Raw genomic sequence first — 18,550 nt, forward strand, 5'->3', positions numbered from 1 at the left:
CTGGAAACTATAGCTCTGTTTATGCATCCCAAAACTGTGTTTGCCTTTTTTGCCGCAGCATCACACTGCTGGGTCAAGTAGCCTAAAATAACATTAAAAATAAGTGCGCACACACAGAGGGTAGTAAAATAATTTTTTATCCATAAGATTAACAGAATGGCATAACAGAATCTCACATCCCCTCACTCCACCCCCAGCAATGATACCCCAACACACATATTTTTTGTATATATATTGCCTCCAGCTCTTTTCTCCTTCCACTCCTGTCCATTTTTAAACAATTGTTTTCTCCATGCCGTCTAGCTCTCCACCTCCTCCCTCATTGCCTCTTAAGCACCCATAGAGCATGAAGGAAGTACAACGCTGCACAGAAGCCCAATTTGAAGCACATGATTTTTATTCACAAATCAGAGGAGCAGAAGGCTTCCGCTGCTCCCCCCCCAAGTAATGCACAAAAGTAATGTTGGAAACATTACAATTACTCCTCAAAAGTAATGAAGTTACTACTCGTTCTATTACCAGCAAAATGTAATGAAGTTACCCACTCGTTACTCAAAAAAGTAATAAATTACAAGTAATTCGTTACTTGTAACTAGTTACTTCCACGCTCTGGTTCTGCAGAAACAGAATCTTGCACAGATACTGTTTTTCATGGAATGCAAAGCAGTGGCAGTCCTGCTTCCTTTGGTCTTCACCCTACTTCAAAGATTTGTAACTGCATTTTTAGAAGATGGGATGATCCGGCAAGTGAAGTAGGGCTTTCCTGCTGTCAGGTGTGAAGCAGTTTGTCCTCATGGATCTTTGCTTTCCATAGCCAACAATATGACCTAGCCGTTCACACAATTCTCTGGATCACAGACTGATTTTAATGAGATGATTCCAGGTCATTGGTTTCTGGAATGCTAGGCCAAGGAGGCAAAACTAAATTTTGCTTCCACAGACACCGAAGCAGAATCCACTTGCTGACCTGTCAGTCTCCAGAAATGCTGATATACCATCAGATAAAGCTGACACTCCTATATGATCTTTCCATTTTTAAAACACACTAACAAATAATAAGCAGATGTTCAACCATAAATATTGCAGACAACTTTTAAACTGAAATTATTGATTAAACAACATTCATCTTTATGTGCATCTCTATTAACTGTCATAATGGTGCTCCTGAAACATAACTTCTTGTTTCCCTAATATGATGTTGGGAAGAAAAAAATTATCACATTCACTCTCAAAACAATTTAATTTTGTACTTTATGTAGCAAACTGATATTAAGAGCTCTTGAAATAATGAATTACAATATGATACATGTCTGTTTACCAGAACATTGTCAGCCTTGTCTCCTTAACATTCCTTATCACCATTCAATTGAAAAATTCCAGCACACCAATTTCTTACCATTGAATGGCTGTATATTCATTTCATAAATGTCACTGCACCCACTGAAGTTTCTGAGCTAAAAAAAGGGGGGGGGGATAACTGTAGAGTATCCACAGTGTCCAACTTCTTGTGATCATTACTGTGATAAAGACTTAAATATTTGCTTGAACAGAAGTGTCTTCAGTTTCTGGTTTCCAAAGTAGTTAGTTCCAGCTACATCTACATAAACAAAGGAAAACAGCATTAAATATTTCTGTGATGAGTTGATGAGCCTTATCTCAGTACACAATTTTTATATACATTCTTTGTTTTTAATTCATAAGGAGGACCATGTTTAGTTAAAATATGATCTCTTTTTTGCCATCTAGCAAATCTCTCTGTCTCAGTTAGTGGACAGAGAAGAAGTTGGCCCTGTTCTTTAAAAGAATAAGTGTTCCTGCTTTCTTCTTGTTTTAATTCCCTTCAGTGATCAAGTGACAAGACTTGTCAGTTTATGCAAACTATGGGTGCACTGCAATAGGCTGGCCCACTTGTGTGTATGCTGACAACATGCAAGGAAGTCAGCTTCACACTGATTGATTTCTATACTGCCCTTCACCAAAAACTGTCATAGGGAAGTTTACAAAGATAAGGTAATATAAAAACATAATACATAAGAAACAGAAACATTAAAAAAATTCTTATAATTAAACAACACCTAATTTATTAATTCATTAAAAGGATTTATATACTACTTAATTGTCAAAACCTCTAAGCAGAAACATCCTAAAAATGATTTAGCCTATCAGCCTTTAAAGAACTGACAAAAAAGTGGGTTTTTACCAGGTGTCTAGAAGAACACAAGATTGGGGCTTAAATTCCACTAACTTAATCTGGGTTCAGCCCAATGTAATTATTTGTCTTGCTTTGTTTTCAGGACTTATATCCCACCTTTCTACAGAATATTCAAAATATTCTATTATTGTGAACTGCCCTAGAATCCATTTTTGATGGGCAATACATGAACATTTTAATTAAATAAATCAGAATATTAGAGAAACAACAACAAATACACAATGCACTATTACAATTACACTCATTGAATAAAACACACCAAAACACAGCTAAATAGGAAATTGCACCACAACATCAACTTAAGAACAATAAGGTGGGGAAAGGTAGCAACTGTCTTTGCTGCCCCATATTGGTGCTGATTTACTTTCTCAGCCATTTTTCTCCCATTCTTAGAACTTACCTTAATATGTCATATCTTTCCTAGGAAGTCTGTCAGCTCTGTCAATCCCTCTTTTTCCCTTTAGGTGAATGAAATCACTGATTGTACTAATCAATCATTTACTCAGCAGAAAAAGATTGTTCAGGAAAAAAAATATGTTGAATACTCCGTCTTACTGAGTACTGCTTGTTTTGTGATACATTTCTTGTTTGCTTCTGTATTTAAATCCCTAACCTGATTATATGATGTACTTTGAGACTAGTTTACTTCTGACACTTTACTCCAATTGTTGCAGTGTTGTTTTTTTCTGGGAAGGTCTTCAGCATTAGGATGATGCATATAGCTCCTCGGGAACTTCAGCTCAGGATTCAGACTCTGCACTGCTTGATCCCCTGACTGATTGTCCAGTCAACCTAGAGAATCAAAGTGCTACTTATTCATTTCTTTTCAAGGAAATGAGTATCTAGATTATAGAACAGCTTCAGATGTTCCAAAGAAGTGAGGAAAGAGGAAACCTGAGTGACTTGAGCATATTCGCACCATACTTTCTGGTCTTATCCAAAAAGGTAGATGTATTAATCCAACACAAAGATAGAGACATCTCCTTGGGCATGAACTGAAAGTGCAGGGAGACAAAGTACAAGTTCCTCATACTGCCTCTACCATCACTCTTCTGGAACTTCTGTAGTGCTGCTTTAAATACAAACAGCAATAAAAAGATAAGAACCACTGACTGAGATAGTGAGTATCACTTATAGACTGGATTCAGATGAGAGTCATGATTAGCAAAGATCCATTGAAACTTGTGAGACTTTAGTTAATTCCTCTAGTTTGGATTCAGCCCTATAACTTCAATACTCTCAAACGAGACCATATGTATCTCTTGGACTAGTAAATACAGGATAGTGGAATTTCCTTCCACTGGATGATAATTAATTGCTACGAGTTTGATAATGTTTGTCCACCGATTAGTTTAGGCAGCACAGATATGCACTAATAAACAATAGCATTATTTGCTTAACTGAATATATTGATTACCTTATCTGGAAATAAAAGGAACACTGTTAATTATGTCAATAGAGAACATAAGACAAAGAACTTGGTTTCAAGTGAAATTTGTATTGAAGAAAGTCAGATTGCAATGTTACAGTTTAAACTTAATTTAAACAGCAATGAAATCCCTTGACTAGTAGGAATCTGACAAGGTAATTTGTTCTAAAAAGCTTTTCATCGTTTAGGGAAATGTGTCAGTTTTATTATGCATCTCCCAGATTCCCAACAATGTTGTCTGCAGTTGGATAGGAGAAAAAAGGAGATTTATTGACTCATAATTAATGCACTTTGAAACAATATAGCAACATGACCTGAGGTGTTAAACTTGGATTCTGAGCAAACACACACCAGTGAAGCTATGAGGTATCATCACCGTGAGATATGATAGCTCTCATTTGAAAGGCTGGCACATAGAAGATGAACAACTTTGTTTTCTGTTGTTCCAGAGGACAGGAGCCAACAGAAAGGGGAGTTTATTTTTTACTATTTAATTATTCAAAGACGTTTTAGTATATTTTACATTCTTTATTATTCCTGTTACCTATTTTTTTTGTTGTTGTTGTTACTATTGTTAATCATCTTCCACATATATGTCTCAAGGCAATATACACAATATAATAAAAAAGCTAAAAACAGCTTATTTTTAATTTTATTTTTTTTAAAAAATCAGTTTATTTTATCGTAACACTTTTGTTTGTAGTTTTATTGTACCAGGGAGAGTGAGCTGAGAAGTAAGGCATTATCTTTGATATATCTATATGTGAAATTGTGACTGTTGTGATACTGGACCATACCGACGATGACATCTTCATGATCAAAATGCATTTGGAGTTTCCTATGTTCAAAGGATTTCATGTTCGTTTATTCTATTGATACAACAAGGTGTTCATTTTTCATTCTTGTGACTATAAAATATGCTTTATAAACTTGAAAGGTACATGTTAAATATATATTGTCTTCATGTCACACACTCTGACTTGGACGGTGTTCTTCTGCAATTTCTGTTGCTGGGTTTCATTATCTTTTGTTTTCCCATGAGTGTGGGCAGTGCCTAGATGGGAGACTACTTTGTAATCCCACGTACAGTGCTTGAGTTCCATGAAAGAACCTTGGAAATTGCCTTATACCAGATCAGACTGGTTGCTTATTCGGTCCATTACTGTTTAATCGGGTTGGCAGTGGCCCTTCAGTCAAAGGTCATTTGTCTGCTATCTGATTATTTTAACTGGAGAACTTGAGACCTTCTACATGAAACATATTGGTTTTTGGGCCCTTCCCCAAATGAAGATCCCAGGGTGGCATGGAGTAACCGACCAACAGCTACCATGGTCATATTGTATAAAAATACAATTCATTAAAATAACTATAGCCATAACAGCATCAGAATTCAAACAACAAGAACAAACGCTCCCAAAAGCATGCCTAACAGGATGCATCTTCAAACTTGGGTGTAAACTAGCCAATGAGGAGACAACGTGAACTTCCCATGGGGAGGGAATTCTAGAGCCAGGGCACCAGTTCTGAAGCAAGTACTTTACAACTAAGCTGTGGTCTGTGATGTTCCTATATTAATGTATATATGGTAAGTGTTGTTGTTTTAGAAGATACATGGTAAGTGGAGTGAAAGAGGGGGAGTGAATGGGCAGTAGAATGCGAGATGATTGGCTGAGTGTTTAAAATGGCTGAATGTGTAAAAGGAACAGTGAGAGTGGAATAGGGGGGAGAAGAGAAAGAGTGGGTTGCTTGGTGGGGTTTGAGAGAGTTGTTTGCCAGGAGAGAGTGAAGAAGGAGGGAGGTGGAGTTCGGATTAGTATTGAGTAAAACCATATGCTTATGTGCCTTAAGAAGAAATCTTGTTAATCTTGTTAGCTTTGTTATCTTTAATAAATACTTAATTTGGTTTACCAAAGGCCTGATCCTTGGCTGGGGTTTCACAGACCAGAAGGGAGGGTAAGGTAATGACCAAGGCTGAAGGGGAACTGTAACAAATGGTGGCAGCGGTGAAGAGAATAACAATACCAGTATTCAGAGTCTCTGGAATACTAGTATTAGGACGTGACTGGTGGTTGCCTAGCAGGGGGATCTGTTGAGATCTGTGCTAGAGCGGGGAGAGAAATCATAAGAGAGTGCGGTCCGGACTGGTGGAGTCCCTGGTGGTGCCTAGTGACAGGCAGTAGCCACGCGCAGGAAGGAACCTGACAGGGAGAGCCAGGGAAGGACGCATCACATGTGGTGGCAGTAGCGGTGGGATACGAACAACAGAGAATCCAGATACGAATACTAGAGAATCCAGAACAGTGGTGTGGCAAACAGAAACAACAAAACAAGATTTCTTGTGAGAGTGACTGGCAAAGAGTGTGTGGCAAAGAGTGAGTGAACTCAAACACCATGGCTGAATACATAAAAATGAAAAGAGAGGAGCTGGTGGAGAAGTGCATAACATTCAATTTACCTCACGAGGGTATAGGGGTAGATGAATTGAGGGTAGCACTTATAGGATTTGCAACTGCCCAGCAAAAACAACCTGTCAGGGAAGAGACCCCAGAAGGATATTTAAGCAATCCCGCTTATATAGAGTACTTGAGAGAGAAGTTAAGATGGGAGGCTGAGGAAAAAGACAAGCAGAGGGAGTTGGAAGCTGAGAGATTGAAGATGGAAGCTGAGAGATTGAGGATAGAAGGTGCAGAGAAGGAAAAACAGAGGGAGTTGGAAATTGAGAGAATGAGATTGGGGTTTGAGGAGAGGGAGAAGCAACGAGCATTGGATGCTGAATTACAAGTAGAAAAGTTAAAATTTGATAGAGAGAAATTTCACTCTGAGGAGACAAGGAAAGACAGAGATGGAGCAAAAATAAAAATTACTCCAAAGGACTTTGCTGTCTATGAGCCTGGTCAAGATCCTCAAATTTACCTCAGCACCTTTGAAAAAGCAGCTCAGTTGTGGGGGCTACCTGAAGATAAATACATGCAGTATTTATCAAACCTGATTAAAGGGGAATTGGCTGAGGTATACCAATATTTCCCCTCAGACAGGCCCGTCACCTATGCTGAATTCAAAGAAGCAGTGTTTAAAAGATTCAGACTGGGGCCTGATCATTTTAGAAAGCTTTTCAGAAACTGCCAGATACAGACAGGGAGGTCTTTTGTGGAACTGGGAGCAAAGTTGATGGATATATTTGGAAAGTGGATGAGTAGTGCCAAAGCTCAGTCAGTGGAAAAGGTGAAAAGCCTCATGATACTGGATCAATTATACCATCAGTTACCACCAGAAATAAGGCTCCTGGACAAAGACCGTTCCCCTACATCTGTGCAGGAGGCTGCAGAGATGGCGGATCACTTCGCCTCCAATAGAACTGGCTGGGTGGGGAAAACATCAAGAGAGTTTAAACCCAGACCATATAGTGCTGGCAGAAGGGATGTGGTACCACAGCGATTGAGTCCTCCAGTAAAATCTGAAGGGCACAGGACACCCCAGAGTGGATCTGTGTACCCTAAAAGTGAGGAGAAATTATGCTACAAATGTGGTAGACCGGGCCACCTACGTTTTCAATGTGAGGTTGCCAACCCCATTAGTAATCCTGCTCAGACAAGGGCAGTGAAAGCAGAGCCCAAGGCTTTAGAAGCAGCGAAAAAGGTTCAGTTTTGCCAGATAAACTGGACAGAAGTAACAGACCTTGATTCAAGTCTGAGAGAGGAAGTGAGTGTACAAGGGGCAAATTATTGGGCATTGCTTGACACTGGTGCCGCTCAGACGTTACTGAGGCCAGATTTAATAAAATCTGAAGAAATATTACCTCAGGAAACAGTGACTATCCAAGGAGTGAGGGGTCAACCAGAGAGTTTGCCTGTGGCCCTGGTGAAAATGGAATGGAGAGGCCGAAAGGGCCAATATAAAGTTGGTATTAATGCCCAGCAACAAGAACCAGTAATACTGGGAAGAGATGTTATGGGGGCACAGGGGAAAATATATGTAGTGACCAGACAGCAAATTGGCAGAGAAAAAGAAGCCATATTAAGGGGGGCTGAAACAAACAGGGTGGAATCTGTTAACCAGCCTCAGGTCACCATAGCAACCACTAGCAGGCCTGCTGAAGAAGACAAACTGTATCAAGTGGTCTCTGGGGAAGAAGCAGATCAATTCAGGGAAGAGCTGCATCAAGATATAAGTCTGAAGCAGATAAAGGAACAAGCGCTGACCCAACAGATTCCTTTCACTGACAAACTGAGGAATCAAGTTGTGTGTGAGAATGGGATTTTATATAGACTGTGGATGCCTGCTGAGAGAAAGGGTGAATGTGAACCAGTGAAACAAATGATGGAAGTGGTGAAAGAGAATTTGAGTCATGCACAGGAGAAGCAAAGTTACTGGTATGACAGAACAGCCAGAGAACGTGTGTATGATGTGGGAGATATGGTTATGGCGTTCATACCCAGGAAACATGACAAATTACAGGCTAACTGGGAAGAACCATATACCATCAGAGAAAGGCTTGACACAGTGACGTATGTAATCACCACAGACCAATTAAACAAAAGCAAAGTGGTTCATGTAAATATGTTAAAGCCTTACCATACCAGGGATGCAAAGGTGTTGCAAGTTACCTTATTCCCTGAGGGAAGTGGGCCTGAACTTCCAGATTTGGTACAGGAAAGCAAAGACAAAGGAGGGGTAGATCAAGTGGAATGGTCAGAGGAGGTGAAGGAGGAAGTAAAAGAAGAGATTCTGAGAGTTTTGAAAACCTATCGGAATCACTTTAGCAACAAACCTGGCCGAACCAGTATAGTTATACATTCCATTGATACTGGAGATCATGCCGCAATCAGATCTGTTCCGTACCGTGTGAATGGGAAAGTTTTGAATGAGATCAAAAAGGAGGTGGAAGATATGCTGGAATTAGGAGTGATCAGGGAATCCATCAGTCCCTGGGCCTCAAGTATTGTCCTGGTTCCGAAAAAAGATGGAACGACAAGGTTTTGCATTGATTATCGGCTAATCAATAAAATTACTGTCCCAGATGCGTATCCTATGCCTAGGGTAGACGCTATGTTAGAGTTATTGGGGGCAGCAACCATTATCTCTACACTAGATCTCTGTAAAGGATTTTGGCAAATGGAACTAGACGAGCAATCCAGAGCCAAAACTGCCTTCAGTACACCAGATGGGTTATATGAGTTTGTGACCTTACCCATGGGACTAAGGAACTCACCAAGTTCATTTCAGAGGCTAATCAATACTGTGTTGCGAGGCATGTCAGATTTTGCAGTGGCCTATATCGATGATGTGGCCATTTTTAGCAAGTCGGTGCCTGAGCATGTCCAACACCTGACAACAGTATTGGAGGCCTTAAGAAAAGCAGGCCTCACAATAAAAGCTAAGAAATGCCAGTTTGGACTAAAGGAAGTAATCTATTTAGGACATAAGGTGGGGAGTGGGAAAATCACCCCCTTATGGAGCAAGGTGGAGGCAATACAAGCGTGGCCGATCCCCTTAACCAAAAAACAAGTAAGGGCATTTCTGGGTGTGGCTGGTTTTTATAGGAAGTTTGTGAGAAATTTTGGGAAAATAGCAACCCCCTTGCATGAATTGACCAAGAAGAAGTGTTCTGAGCATGTGGTATGGACGGATGAATGTCAGAAGGCTTTTGATCTGCTGAAGCAAGCCTTGTGCCAAGGACCCATATTAATAGCACCAGACTATGAGCAACCATTCATCGTGGCTACAGATGCGTCGGACCTCGTGCTGGGAGTCATCTTGCTGCAGGAGAGAGAAGGCACCAGACATCCAGTGGCGTACCTGAGTCGCAAGCTGACGCCGAGGGAGAAAAACTATTCGTCGGTCCAGAAGGAGTGCCTAGCGGTCGTGTGGGGACTGAACAAGTTGCGCCCATACGTGTGGGGACGAAGATTCACAGTGACTACGGATCATCGGGCCTTGTTATGGTTGCAGACTATGAAAAACCATAACACTATGCTGCAGAGGTGGTCCTGGGCCCTACAGGACTATCAAGTGGACTTCCAGTTCATAAAAGGCAAGGACAATGTACTGGCCGATGGACTTTCCAGGCAAATGGCTGGGACTGCAGTGACGTGACCAGACAGAGGAACAAAGAAAGACATTTTCCCCATAGAGACTTTTATTTGTTAACGCGACGTATAAATCCTGGAACAGGAATAATACTCTGCTGTTGTTTAAGGGGGGGGGAATGTGATGTTCCTATATTAATGTATATATGGTAAGTGTTGTTGTTTTAGAAGATACATGGTAAGTGGAGTGAAAGAGGGGGAGTGAATGGGCAGTAGAATGCGAGATGATTGGCTGAGTGTTTAAAATGGCTGAATGTATAAAAGGAACAGTGAGAGTGGAATAGGGGGGAGAAGAGAAAGAGTGGATTGCTTGGTGGGGTTTGAGAGAGTTGTTTGCCAGGAGAGAGTGAAGAAGGAGGGGGGTGGAGTTCGGATTAGTATTGAGTAAAACCATATGCTTATGTGCCTTAAGAAGAAATCTTGTTAATCTTGTTAGCTTTGTTATCTTTAATAAATACTTAATTTGGTTTACCAAAGGCCTGATCCTTGGCTGGGGTTTCACAGACCAGAAGGGAGGGTAAGGTAATGACCAAGGCTGAAGGGGAACTGTAACAAAAGGTGGCAGCGGTGAAGAGAATAACAATACCAGTATTCAGAGTCTCTGGGAATACTAGTATTAGGACGTGACTGGTGGTTGCCTAGCAGGGGGATCTGTTGAGATCTGTCCTAGAGCGGGGAGAGAAATCATAAGAGAGTGCGGTCCGGACTGGTGGAGTCCCTGGTGGTGCCTAGTGACAGGCAGTAGCCACGCGCAGGTAGGAACCTGACATGGTCCCCTCCCAAGGCAGGGATGTTACAAATTAGGGGAACCTATTCCAGCCTGAGGGCCACATTCCCTCAAAGCTAGCCTTCTGGGGATCACATGCAAGTGGTGGATGGAGCCACCCCCTCTCTCACATATACACACCTGTACATAATGCTCTCACACATTCATTCTGGCACATAACACACATTTATTCATGAATTCATTTATTCACTCACATTCACACACACAGTAGCACATCTAATATACACATGAGACACATCAATACCCAGTCATTCATTCTCTCTCTCTCTCTCTCTCTCTCTCTCACACACACACACACACACACACACACACAAAACACTAGAATTAAGCTTGAAAAAAGCATTTTAGCATTTTTCAGGCTTAGTTGAGGGAGGGGGTGATCTTCATGGAGGCAGCTGGGGAAGCAGAGTTAACCTCCCCCCCCCAGCTATAATCTGCACAAAAATTGCCCCAACCTGTGCAGCAGTTAGGCTGGAAGCAGTGGGAGCCTTTTTTGAAGCCTAATTGTCATGAGTGTGGGGAGGCAATTTTCAGTGAGGGAATGCACAGAGCATGGGGAGGATTAGCCTTTCCCTCACCAACTGCAAGCTCTCCCCTAAATGCCACACACACACACACAGAGTGAGAGCAAGAGAGAGTGCATCTAGGCTTACAAACAGCATTCCATTGGCTTCATGGGGAGGCTGGTTTCTAGACTAATTGTTACACAGGAAGAGGGGTGAGAAGAGAAGGCTGCAGGCCAGATGGAAAGAGTCACAGGTCATGCGGCCAGCAGTTAAGAACAAGAGCGAGGGGAAGAAATTTTCATTCAGACTGTGGCACTCTCCCACCTCATTTCCAATGAAAACCAACTCCATTCCACCTTCTGTTAGCCCCAGGAAGGATGCGTCTAGTAGTGCCAGTGGAAACTTTCCTCCCAAGCAAATAATGAGGGGAGGAAAGGATTAAAAAGCACGTGCACACACAAATACATACACATGCTGCAGTCTCAATGAAAATCATCCTTCACGCCTGCTATTGATTGTTGTGGTTATAAAAGAGCAGCAAGTGACATGCTCAGAGTCGCATCTAGTTTGGTCTTAAATTTACCACCAGCAATTTTGGCCTTTCCATACTGCATCCTTAGTAATGGTTGAGAGCCAAACAATTTTTTAAAATCCACAATGTATGTATCTACCCAGTGGTAGTCAACATTAAGGATGGAATTCAGTAGCTGGATCCTATCTGTTTGAATTCTGACAGTCTGGCTTTCAGTACTGATCCGCCATTTTTTGTTTCCAATTATTTGCACAACTGCCGATTTGCGGGGTTCTTTAGTGAAAAAAATAACGTAATTGCTAATGAAAATGCTTATGCTGTAGGCACTTGTTCCACTAAGAATGCATCAGCTCAGGGGAAAACTGATTACAAAGACAATATTTTTTTTAAAAAAGTGCTTATGACAGCCATGACCCGCCACAAGAAATCAATGCCGGTCTGAAAATACTGCAGATCATCGGATTATGTCAAAATCCAGTAATAAATCTGATTTAACATATATTCTCCCCCATCCCTAGTCAACATAGTGCCCTCCCAATGTTGTTGGACTCCAGGTCCCATCAGTCCCAGCAAGCATGGCCAATGGTCAGGAATGATGGGAGCTGTAATCAAACAACATCTGGAAGGCACCACATTGGCTATAGGTATACATTTGTGGCATATGTCAGGGAGGGGTTGGGCAGATTAGCATAAATTTATACCATGCTCATAAACAAATATTCCAAATGCCAAATATTCTCAATCCAATTCACTTCCAGGTAAGAAAGTCATCTGATCAGTTCTTGGCAGTTGTTGTTCATGTCTCAACTCACAGAGAGAGAGAGAGAGAGAGAGAGAGAGAATAGTGCTGTTATTAATGTGCATATATAGTGCCTGTGGGAATATCAATATTCATAAAATTTCAAAGTGATATTTGAGCTGTTTGCCGCTTCCCTCCTGTGGCTGACATTAGTGCTACAAGAAAAGATCAGGCCTAGAAAAGAGACTGGTGATCTGAAGAAACTAACAGAGACCCAACAGGCCTACTTTGAGAGTAAGCTACCAGTGATATCACAAATCTTCCTGAAGGAGATCTTCCTGCTACCCTGGGCTCCCACTGGGAGGACAGGATATAAATCTAATAAACAAACAAACAAATAAATAAATAAATAATGAGAATTCTGACATTTACTTTTGACATTGTCATGTAAGTTAATTGACTTAGATATATGCTGGTTTGAAAATGGATTTGAATTCAGTTATTTGCGTAAATCAATGATGAGGAACTGATTGCCAGGCCTTTTTTGCACAGAAACTCCAATGATCAGTTAATCATTGTGGCCTAGAAACCAAGTTGCACAGGACTTTGCAAGCTACCATTATCAGCTGATCATTGAGACTTCTGTGCACTATGTTTTCCAAATCCAATACTCAGCTGCCTGTTGGCCTAATCCAGTTTTCCACCCCCAACCAGCATGCTGGTGCATTTCAATTAAGATTGGTTACATTGAAGTGCCTTCCTGAGAACTAGGTACTTAGACAAAACTCTGTTATGACAAGGGGACCTCTGGATATGACAGCAATCCTCCCGAGTACAATGGAGACAGCCTGACAGAGTCATATTTCCCTGCTGAATCACTACAGGCCAGATCAAAATGATTTAGCTGCAACAGAACATAAGAACATAACGATAGAGGCTTGTGGAACCTTAACCTGGAGGGGCACCTCTGAGGTCATGCAGGAGGAGCCTCTAAGTTTCTCATTCTCCTTCCTTGCAAAGAAACAGTGGGCATTAAAGCAGTATAGTTCTACAAATACTTAGCACCTAAATGTATCTTACCTTGGTTCGGAAGGAGTTCATTTGGTCACAGCTGCAGTCATTGGGGCTTCTCCACACCCCCTCACCCCCCAGATAACCTCATGTTTACCATGAGAAGGCAGCTATGTCTTGCTGGTCCTGATTGTTGGAGGTAAAGCATCTACTCGTGTTGCAAGAGACCTGAACCGGTGGAGGGTGATAGCCAGAAAGGCAATCTATTTTTCCCTCTGCTGATTCCTCCTCTAGTTTGTTGTTTTTGCAGGCATTGCTCTTTCCCTTCCTCCCTTCTCTTCTTGTTTTTCTTCTAAATTAGTTAGTAATGGCTTCCTGAGTGCAGGCTGCATGGCTGCTTCAGCATGTATGACTATCTTTTTGTAGTAATAAACCTTAAATGTCTTAATTCTTTCAACCACCAATCTTCAGACCAGTTATTTCTGCACTCAACTGTAATTAACATATATCCCCAAAACTCCAACACTGATTTTGGAAATACAGCTGTCAAAAAGCACAAGAACCCTGTTTTCCCCAATGCCAATTCTAAATCATATGAAAGAGATGCTTCCTCTGTTTCATCTTTGTGGGTCTTCTTTATTCAGTAAGAGATGGTTTTCTTCAGGCATCAGTTGTGTGTTTGTGTTTGATTTTGGATCTCTACACGCAAGGGGTTTCTGGTTCTGTCAAGACATTTATCTGAGGAAGAAAACTGTTTATGTTTGTAATTAATAAGTATAGCCTTAATTATCCTAAATGTTTTGGGTCCCCTCCCTCAGCAAACATTTGAAAGTTTGGATATAGGAAGTGTTTTGATACCAATAATGCTTTTCTGTTATTTGCCTCCTTCAGCATATTCAGAGGCAGACTGATTGTTATTGTTATCAATATCAAGTGATTCAAGGCAAAACTCACTGTCTTTCTCAATTTAATACGGAATACATCCAAGAGTAGGCTAATTAATCCTGCTGTAAAACTGGGTCTTCTCTACTAAACTTCCTCTTGTGCCATCGAAGCATCAAATGGTGTCCCATACACTAAAAGGAGTATGGGAGGGGAAATAAGCTGAACCAGCTAATCCCTTTCCTCTCCAATCCTACCATTGTTTTCTCTCTATACATGAAAGTGATGAATTGTAGCCTTGGTCACCAATCTCTCCTGCAACAAAATGTTGGAGCAGGGAGTGCTCCTGCTCAGGTTCCACCCAGCAAACTATTCTTCTTTTCAGACATTCTTTTCTCCCTCTTCTCCATCATTCCATGTCCGCTAAGCATCCTCAGTCTTTATTTGGCCATTGGAGGACAGGGGTCTCCCATGTTTTTTCCCTCTAAAGTTTTTTGTACTTCTGCAAACCTTGGGGTTCCCCTCCAAGTCTTCTGATAACCTCCCTCTTGTGTATGGATGGAGGTGTTTTGGTTGCACAAGGATCCATACTTGGACAACATGTGCTATTAGTACAGTATATGAAAGCACAAGATGTTTCTTATGGTATCAGTTGGCTATGTAGTAGAAAACAAAATAAAAATGTCCCAGCAATAGATATACAATACCAATAAATATATATGTATTCACATAATCATTTCAATGGTAGTGCGTCATCTCTACCTCTGAACCTTAATAGATCTTTCCCTTAATAATATTTTATGTTTTATGAAGAAGATGGAACTGTTTTATCCTGCAATACTAATATACTGCAAAGGAGTCTCATACTTCACTGCTTGTCAACAAACCTTAAAGAACTTTACACAATGAAACAGATGTCTGTACAAGACATTTCCACTGACATCCTATGCAGACCTCTTAAGATTGCGACACAAGCCTTTTTTTCTTACAGTGTCAATGTGGATTTTGGTTCATGCACAGACCCCATTAATAGTTAAGTACTGGAGAACTGAATACAAGATTGCAGAGTGCACTCTGGATCACACCTGCCTTTTAAAATGAAAATCCTAATTCAATGTTGTATTGAAGAACACCAACGTAATTACATTCCAATTAGCCTTTTTTTAAAAAAGCAAAATGGAACATATGTCAACATAGCCCCACCAAAGACAAATACTTCAGCACATGGGCAAGTGAAGGCATGTGCTTGTGTCTATTTCAAATTAATTGAAGGTTGGATTGAATACTGAGGTTATACGGAATGCTTGGAAAAATAGGATGTTTGGTGAATGAATATAGGATAAATATATTTGATCCAAAGGTTCCCTTCTATCCATGCAAGAAATTCTTCCAGGAATTGCAAGAGACATAGATCCAGTAGAGGCCCACACACTCACCATGTGAGAAGGGGACATAGGTCTAGTAGAGGCTCCTGCAGGGGGGAAGTTATCTTTGCCAGTTCTTCCTTGCCACTCTGTTCCAAAAGATCCCCTGGCACCATGCAGTAGATTTTCAGGAGGTACCAGGGGCTGCAGGATGAAAGGTGAAAACTGCTTCACCCACCTTCTGTTCATGGTATTTGAGAATGCCCTTTCCGATGAGCAGAATTCTACTCATGGGATCTCTGGATCCAACCAATCATATTAAAGAATGGTATTCAGTGCTAGCCCTACTCAGAATAGACCCATTGGCATTAATAGACATGACTAATTTGGTTCATAAATCCCAATGAATTTACTCTGAGTAGGACTTAATAGAATGTCCCCCAAAGTATTTTGCTGTAGCTTCAGTCATCAATAACAAGTCAATGCCTCTGAAGCATTGAGGGAGAACCATTCATATCATTATACAATCATGGTACTGGAGAATCACTCCCCACTTTTTAAAATATATGATTATTTTATTTATTTATTGTAGACCACACTTTCATCCAAAAATGAATTTCAGAATTTCATAGAAATTTAAAATCTGCAATCCCAAATTAAAACAACATAAAACTTTAAATAACAGACAATTAAACACTGAGGAGGAATAAACTATTCATCTCTCATCCTTCCCTTTGTTTTGTGTGCCGCAAATGCATGTGCTCCCTACTTTGAAGCCATGGCAGCTGAATGGCAAGTTCAAGTGGGGGTGCAGATGGAATTTACAGAAAGGCATTGCCTTTACCTGACAAGACACAGACTGACCTACACAAAAAAGCCTCACAACTCTCCAGATTGGTCTTGGTGTCAACAATTGTTGATGTATCTCATAGTAGATGGGTTTGTCACCCCATAGTAATGGCAGTTGTTGCAGACTTGGCAGCCTCCATACACACAATAAGCCCAACTACAGGCCCTTCATGTGCAGGCAGGTTCATATAATAGGAAATGTATTGTGTGTTGTGAACCACTTTGTCTGTTTCTTTATTTGTACCGGGGGCCAAGAAACTGAGAGCTAAAATTGCAGCTCAGCTCAATGTTTTGTTTGGTTGTGTTGTTTTTGCTTTCAGTTTTGTTATGGCTTATAGCTAAACAGATAAAATTATTACCTACTTGCCTACTATTTGGGCACAATTTTGTGGGAAAGTGGCTTACACATTTTATGATAATTGTGATGGTGGGATGATATGAAGTAATGGAGGCATAATGGATGGGCCCAGAAATTGCTCTATATGTGTCATTAGAAGCCAGTTCCTTCTTTTCTAGTTTGTTGTTAGGATTAACTCAGTTTCATTTATTGTTTTTATCCTGTTGTTACTTGTCATGAAACAAGAAGCAAAGAAGATGGTCCCAGCTTAGGTGAATTGGTTGTCACTAGGAATGGGGGAGAAATTCAATTCAGTATGCATTTAAAGCTGAATCTATAAATTCATACTTTCCAAAACAATGTGAGAATTGAAAAACAGCCACTCTTTGAAATTCACACTTCCAAATTTTGCAGTGTAGCTCACCAACCAATCAATATGTACAAAAATGCATATATTAAGGGAAAGTTAATGCAAAAAAGAGAATGTTAGTGAAAATAGCACTCAAAATACATTATATTAGGAGAAAGCGCTTTCAAAAATGTTTAGATTAGTCAAAATGGCATACAAAACTGTATTTATTAGGAGAAATTTGCACTGAAAGAATTTTTATGAGGATATTTTTATTAAAAAAATCAAATTGCTGCAGAAATGTTGAGAACTAAATTTAAGATTGGAATAATGAGAAACTGAGAGAACTGAAATTGACAGATCTTTCCACAACTAGTCATCACAGAGAGAAATACTATAGCCTTATTTACATCATACAGATAAATTAGCAGAGCTTCTGTTCTAAAGGTATTAATTTCAAGGTACAAATTTATTTTAAATATCAACACTCAAAAACTCAAGCAAAGGACAAGAAAGAACCTGTCTATCCCAATTCCATGTACAGAAGCCACATGGACTTCTTGAATCTTACTTGAAAACTGGCAGTAGGCCAGCATCTTCCACCATATCTGAGGGCAGCAGCCCTGTCTAGAGGTTGTAGGGTAGGCCATATGTGACACAAAGAGCTCTGTCCTCAACACCTCACCACAACTCCCTGCCCCCTCCAGCACCTGTTGCCTGAAGCAGCTGCCTCATTCGGCCCAATGATAGGGCCGGCCGTGCAAGGAAGATAGTCTACTTCTACAGACATATGTTCCCTCGCTGGATTGGGACACTAGTCTACATGAAGCTTTCTCAAAAAGTCACCTTATTGAATGTCATGTTATCATTCAATTAAATTATATTTATTTATTTTATTTATTATTTAATTTATATCCCACCCTTCCTCCCAGCAGGAGCACAGGGGTGCAAACAAAAGCACTAAAAACACTTTAAAACATCATAAAAACAGACCTTAAAATACATTAAAACAAAACAACTTTAAAAACATTCTTTAAAAACCTTTAAAAACATCTTAAATAAAAAGGGTTAAAAATATTGTTTAGAAGAAAAAAAGTTTTTTAAAAAATATATTAAAAGCAATTCCAACACAGACGCAGACTGGGAAGGTCTTAACTTAAAAGGCTTGTTGAAAGAGGAAAGTCTTCAGTAGGCACCAAAATAACAGAGACGGTGCCTGCCTAATATTTAAGGGGAGGGAATTTCACAGGTTAGGTATCACCACACTAAAGTCCCTATCTTGTGAGGAACGGACCTCCTGATAAGATGGTATCTGTAGGAAGCCCCCCACCTGCAGAGTGCAGTGATCGACTGGGTATATAAGGGGTAAGACAGTCTTTCAGGTATCCTGGTCCCAAGCTGTATAAGGCTTTGTACACCAGAATTAGAACTTTGAACTTGGCCCAGTAGCAAATGGGCAGCCAGTAC

General features: G+C 40.4%; 1 long non-coding RNA gene across 1 annotated transcript in view; it reads right to left on the reverse strand.

The window, feature by feature from the left end:
* Positions 1 to 1,315: 1,315 nt before the first annotated feature.
* Positions 1,316 to 18,550, reverse strand: part of LOC133364463 (uncharacterized) — a 34,628-nt gene continuing 17,393 nt past the window's right edge. Inside the window, exons 2-3 of the long non-coding RNA XR_009757949.1 lie at positions 2,613 to 3,004; positions 1,316 to 1,597 (exon numbers count right to left, since the gene is read on the reverse strand). This is a non-coding gene — a long non-coding RNA (uncharacterized LOC133364463). The remainder of the gene's footprint in view (positions 1,598 to 2,612; positions 3,005 to 18,550) is intronic.

This window comes from Rhineura floridana, chromosome 9 (genome assembly GCF_030035675.1).
Source record: "Rhineura floridana isolate rRhiFlo1 chromosome 9, rRhiFlo1.hap2, whole genome shotgun sequence".
Taxonomy (NCBI): Eukaryota; Metazoa; Chordata; class Lepidosauria; order Squamata; family Rhineuridae; genus Rhineura; species Rhineura floridana.